Source organism: Salmo trutta, chromosome 28, assembly GCF_901001165.1.
Source record: "Salmo trutta chromosome 28, fSalTru1.1, whole genome shotgun sequence".
Classification (NCBI taxonomy): Eukaryota; Metazoa; Chordata; class Actinopteri; order Salmoniformes; family Salmonidae; genus Salmo; species Salmo trutta.
The window spans coordinates 9898687-9905214 of record NC_042984.1 but is presented as its reverse complement, the minus strand read 5'-3'; the positions used below and the strand labels follow the sequence as shown (position 1 = coordinate 9905214).

Sequence of the window (6528 nt, the reverse complement as noted above, 5' to 3'; positions counted from 1 at the left end):
TGAAGTAAGTGAAAAATTATCCGTTGGTGAGATGATGTCAATAGTCAATAGCGTTGTGGATAAGCCCTTGAGACGAGCTTCTCATCGCAATGCCGATCCGTAGGGCGGGTGCTACGATCTACGGTAGTAGTAGTAGTAGTAGTAGTACACTACCGTCACATGATTAGTGCTGTATAGTTTATAAGTAATTAGGGGTTTGGTTATGAAGGCTCGTCTGCTCTGCGCTTCGCATTGGCTGACAACATTTGGAGGCTGGACTCGATGTTTTGTCGTTCATGGACTCACTAAAGACAGACAGACAGACAGACACTGCAGTTACATGAAACTCTCTCATCCTCCTGCAGCTAAAACGCAATGAAGACTGGGTAACTTTTATGCAATCATAGTGAATGCCACATTCATAGAAATTGATTTAATTATAGTATAACATTTTATATTAGAATATGACATGTGTGTTTGTGCCTAAAATGTTGGCGCTCCATAAAATCAATGTAATCTAGAAGATATGGTCATGGCCTTCCCTGTAGCTCAGTTGGTAGAGCATGGTGTTTGCAACGCCAGGGTTGTGGGTTCGATTCCCACGGGGGGCCAGTACGAAAAAAAAAAAAAAAATATGTATGAAATGTAAGTCTCTCTGGATAAGAGCGTCTGCTAAATGACTAAAATGTTTAAAAAAAAAATGTACAGGCAGGCGGTCTATACAGGCAGGCTACACTCCGCAGCGGCCGGTCTATACAGGCAGGCTACACTCCGCAGCGGCCTGTCTATACAGGCAGGCTACACTCCGCAGCGGCCGGTCTATACAGGCAGGCTACACTCCGCAGCGGCCGGTCTATACAGGCAGGCTACACTCCGCAGCGGCCTGTCTATACAGGCAGGCTACACTCCGCAGCGGCCGGTCTATACAGGCAGGCTACACTCCACAGCGGCCGGTCTATACAGGCAGGCTACACTCCGCAGCGGCTGGTCTATACAGGCAGGCTACACTCCGCAGCGGCCGGTCTATACAGGCAGGCTACACTCCGCAGCGGCCGGTCTATACAGGCAGGCTACACTCCACAGCGGCCGGTCTATACAGGCAGGCTACACTCCGCAGCGGCCTGTCTATACAGGCAGGCTACACTCCGCAGCGGCCGGTCTATAGAGGCAGGCTACACTCCGCAGCGGCCGGTCTATAGAGGCAGGCTACACTCCACAGCGGCCGGTCTATACAGGCAGGCTACACTCCGCAGCGGCCTGTCTATACAGATATCTCCTGATTAGTTAACCAGCTAATGGTATCTTCAGGGCGTACTAGATTACCGAATAAACATGGCAGTAAAAGTCTCCTACTAGTCATTCTTCACTGTTTTGGACTGATAAAGGAATATGTTGTTGTTTCAGTAGCTTAAGGGGGTTCCTGTGGTAAAGGACTGATAAAGGAATATGTTGTTGTTTCAGTAGCTTAAGGGGGTTCCTGTGGTAAAGGACTGATAAAGGAATATGTTGTTGTTTCAGTAGCTTAAGGGGGTTCCTGTGGTAAAGGACTGATAAAGGAATATGTTGTTGTTTCAGTAGCTTAAGGGGGTTCGTGTTGTAATATACAATCCTGGGGCCCCGTCCCAAAATGAAGCTTTAGCCTGTTGATGCCAGGCCAGGCTGAGGGAAGCTTTAGCCTGTTGATGTCACGCCAGGCTGAGGGAAGCTTTCGCCTGTTGTTGCTAGGCTGAGGGAAGCTTTAGCCTGTTGATGTCAGGCCAGGCTGAGGGAAGCTTTCGCCTGTTGTTGCCAGGCCAGGCTGAGGGAAGCTTTAGCCTGTTGATGTCAGGCCAGGCTGAGGGAAGCTTTCGCCTGTAGTTGCCAGGCCAGGCTGAGGGAAGCTTTAGCCTGTTGATGCCAGGCCACGCTGAGGTGTTGGTCTCTAAGCTGCTAAATTAAGGCACAGGAGGAATTTTTCGAGGAACTAGAGGACAGTTAGGGGTAGCAGGACACTTGACTTCACCCTGGGACAGACACTCCAGCTCTAGGACGGATTGCTGTCAAGAGGTCTCACTACCAACAAAACAGTGTCAAATGTAGTACCAAAACATCTCTAGGGAGACTGAGAGCCCCTGAGAATTATGCAACGTTCTCTCTAACGCACATGTAAACACAACACAGCCCTTCCTGGCTCTTGTCTCTGCCCCCCTCTGTCTAATGCACATGTAAACACAACACAACACAGCCCATCCTGGCTCTCCTCTCTGCCCCCTCTGTCTAATGCACATGTAAACACAACACAACACAGCCCATCCTGGCTCTCCTCTCTGCCCCCTCTGTCTAATGCACATGTAAACACAACACAGCCCATCCTGGTTCTCCTCTCTGCATCCCTCTGTCTAATACACATGTAAACACAACACAGCCCATCCTGGCTCTCCTCTCTGCATCCCTCTGTCTAATGCACATGTAAACACAACACAGCCCATCCTGGTTCTCCTCTCTGCATCCCTCTGTCTAATGCACATGTAAACACAACACAGCCCATCCTGGCTCTCCTCTCTGCATCCCTCTGTCTAATGCACATGTAAACACAACACAGCCCATCCTGGTTCTCCTCTCTGCATCCCTCTGTCTAATGCACATGTAAACACAACACAGCCCATCCTGGCTCTCCTCTCTGCATCCCTCTGTCTAATACACATGTAAACACAACACAGCCCATCCTGGTTCTCCTCTCTGCATCCCTCTGTCTAATGCACATGTAAACACAACACAGCCCATCCTGGCTCTCCTCTCTGCATCCCTCTGTCTAATGCACATGTAAACACAACACAACACAGCCCATCCTGGCTCTCCTCTCTGCATCCCTCTGTCTAATGCACATGTAAACACAACACAGCCCATCCTGGTTCTCCTCTCTGCATCCCTCTGTCTAATGCACATGTAAACACAACACAGCCCATCCTGGCTCTCCTCTCTGCATCCCTCTGTCTAATGCACATGTAAACACAACACAGCCCATCCTGGCTCTCCTCTCTGCATCCCTCTGTCTAATGCACATGTAAACACAACACAGCCCATCCTGGCTCTCCTCTCTGCATCCCTCTGTCTAATGCACATGTAAACACAACACAGCCCATCCTGGTTCTCCTCTCTGCATCCCTCTGTCTAATGCACATGTAAACACAACACAGCCCATCCTGGCTCTCCTCTCTGCATCCCTCTGTCTAATGCACATGTAAACACAACACAGCCCATCCTGGCTCTCCTCTCTGCCCCCTCTGTCTAATACACTTATTAGACAGCTTAGTGGGCTTTTGTTACATCGGACTGTCTCATCCTCTTCAGTGGATTAGGTCCTCGCATTTTGCCTACATCCACACATGTTGGTGGGGGATATATATTTTCACCGACCCTGTGTTCACTTTTACAATATTGGATTTGTGAAAATGTGTTATTGTAATTGAATGGATGAATGCATTTACTTAATGAATGGACATTGAAATGTTTGTACAGTATAAAAGGCATTTGAAATAAAGTCAAATCAATTTATTTTTATTTTTAAGGTGATTCCTTTGGAGCACTTAGGAAGACTGTTTATGATAGCAGAGTTGTACACACACACACACACACACACACACACACACACACACACACACACACACACACACACACACACACACACACACACACACACACACACACACACACACACACAGACACACACACATACGCGTGGGGTTTTCCTGGAAGTTTGAGGGAGACACTCGGGGAGAGGAGAATTGGACTCTGGAGTGTTTCTCAAGTCTCTGGAACAGAACCCTGTCCATAGGTCAGGAGATATCGGGAGGTAGGGAGTGAGAGAGACAGAGAGAGAGAGATGGACAGAGAGAGAGAGACAGAGAGAGAGAAACAGAGTGCTGTCCCTGGTTCGAATCCAGGTTGAATCACAGCCGGCCGTGATTGGGAGTCCCATAGGGCGGTGGACAATTGACTCAGTGTCGTCTGGGTTTGGCCGGGGTAGGCCGTCATTGTAAATAAGAATTTGTTCTTAACTGACTTGCCTAGATAAATATCCTCATCCCTGGATTGCAGCTCCAACCTCAAAGCCTCCAGGCTGGAGGGTTGTTTTCTCTTCCCCCCTTTTCGTTGTTTGAACCTAGAAAAACATGCAAAGGTCTAAGATCCTCGCCATTTAAAGGGCATGATTACAATGTTGTGGTCGACAACTGCGTTTTCCCCTCAGTTCAGCACCCAGGAAAAGAACAGGGTACAGGGAAATGTTTGTGATTTAGATTTTAGACACATGTTCAAAGATCAAGCAGCAAAACACAGCTCCAAAAAACTGGAAAGAACAGAGCTGTGAGTAAACAAGCTTTAGTTGCTATGTTGGACTGCTAGAGAAAATCAACAGTTGTGACCAGCAGTGACCTTACTTGAGAAAACTGAGTTCATTCTGTTTTTGTCTTTAAGGGAGGGAACTTGTTTGGTTGTTGCTGATTGCCAAATGCCATATAACACATCTAGGCTACTATTATTAGCAGTTATTTGGGACACGTCAATAGGACAAGGTTTGAGTACAAATGAAGATAAACAAATATATAGGCTACATCAACAAATAACATTTGGAAAAAAAAGCTTTTTTGATGATCTGTTTTGAATTTTGTACTAAGAGTTGTGAAATTTTACCACCAAATCCCAGCAGTCTTTAAAATGACATTCAGGAGCAAAAGGTTTTCAATAGTTATTATTAATTAATATAAAATATATATTCATTGGAACATAAATTGGAATGGAATATAACTAAAAACATGAAATAACATTGGAATATAACATTTAATAACAATAACTTAAATAGTTAACTCAGTGTAACATTGATGTGGCAACTCTCTTATGTTCTGCTATTGCACGATTCTAAGTTGGTCATAAATAAAGCTATCCCCAGTCAAATTGGAGCACAACTCATAAGCCCACCTCCTGCACTGCTCACACCTAATCCAGTCCCCACCTGTGACTGAAAACAGGGGGAGAGATGCCAATTGAAAAGCTCTCTAGTAAAAATGTAGCTAGCTATCTAGCTATATGACACAAATGCTGTGGAAAATAGCTAAAAGGCTATAAAGTCTGGTAGTAAGGTTTCTAGCTAGCACTCATAGCAGCTTATGCTAATTAGCTAGCTGGCTAGCATTTACTGCTAGTGAAGTTGCTAGCTAACAAGTTAGCATAACTGGGCTAGTCATTGCCTAAATGACAGGTAGAAACACATTCATAACCATAAAGGGCCAGTTACCCCCTAGGAGGGGGAGTTGCCCCAACACACTCATCCAACACATTACTACTTTACAAAAAATGATATATTTTTTATTATTTATCTTAAGGCTTTCCTACTTGCATATTTTAAAAACAATTATAGCTCTAACTTCATTGGAATATATCCATTTACCACATAACCATTTGGTTGAAATATCTCCAAAAGCTGTGAAATGTTTTGTTGAGCAAGAGCAGTGGCAGCCAGGGAAAGTTTGGGGAAAATAATTTGCTGACATCTTGTGGTTTTAATGTTACCCCAGGCAGTTACCCCAGGGGGCAAGTCACCCCCTAGTACCTTACACTATAGTAGCATATTATATTAGAAACTTTTTTATTATAATTAAAAAAATATATTATATTCACTTCTAAGGGTGATTTGAAACAAGTACCTTGCATTGTTTGCTATTGGATTAACTGGTAGTTAAAACGACTAAATTGAAAATATATCATTATGTTGTGTTTTGGTGATTAAACCAACGTTCTCATTACATTTCGCAATAAATGTATATTTTTAATCAATGGTTGTGTGGTGAGAGATGTTTACAATCCAAACTAATGCAAAATGACAGATTTTGAATGAAAGACTGGCTTCATTACAAGTGTGACCAGTTTGGAGTGCTGTACTAAGAGTTGTGAAAATGTACCACATACAGTAGGCCTACTTGTGAAAATAGTACCAAAGCGATTAAAAAAAAAACCTGTAATATTTACTACATATAATATTGAGGTAAAACTGTTTGAAACAGCAGGATAGGATTAGCCCTAGGCATAGGGCTACAGTGGAGAAGGAATTATGAAAATTGAGCATTCAAGAATGCAGAACGTTCTAGAATTGCCATTTGAAACGAGGAAGACAACCCTAGAATTCGATGTTGTGGGTAGCACAAAACTGGGGGGAAATATTTCATACTAGGGATGGCTTGAGTGAATATTCAAATACATTATCATGGGAAAAATAAACCATTATTGGCAACCATTATGTATTGAACTATAGCCTAACGTTCGATAAAGTGCGACTGCATTCTTGAAAGCTCAATTTTCATAATTCCTTCTCCATAGGGCTAATCCTATCCTGCAGTTGCAAACAGTTTTACCTCAATATTATATGTAGTAAATGGTATATATTTTTTATTGTTTTGTAAACATTTCACTGTAAACTAAGCATTTCACTGTAAGGTCTACACCTGTTGTATTCGGCGCATGTGACAAATAACATTTGATTTTAGGCCCAATTCTCATTCAATAGGTAGCCAACAT

General features: G+C 43.8%; 1 protein-coding gene across 2 annotated transcripts in view; it reads right to left on the bottom strand.

Annotated features, from left to right (window-relative positions):
* Positions 1–159, bottom strand: part of LOC115165431 (Krueppel-like factor 15) — a 12826-nt gene extending 12667 nt beyond the window's left edge. Inside the window, exon 1 of one of the 2 annotated variants that reach the window (XM_029718532.1) lies at positions 1–159. This exon is cut by the window's left edge and continues 1 nt beyond it. The gene's annotated coding sequence lies outside the window, so the exon portion shown is untranslated. The other variant, XM_029718531.1, reaches the window with a different exon arrangement.
* Positions 160–6528: the final 6369 nt, after the last annotated feature.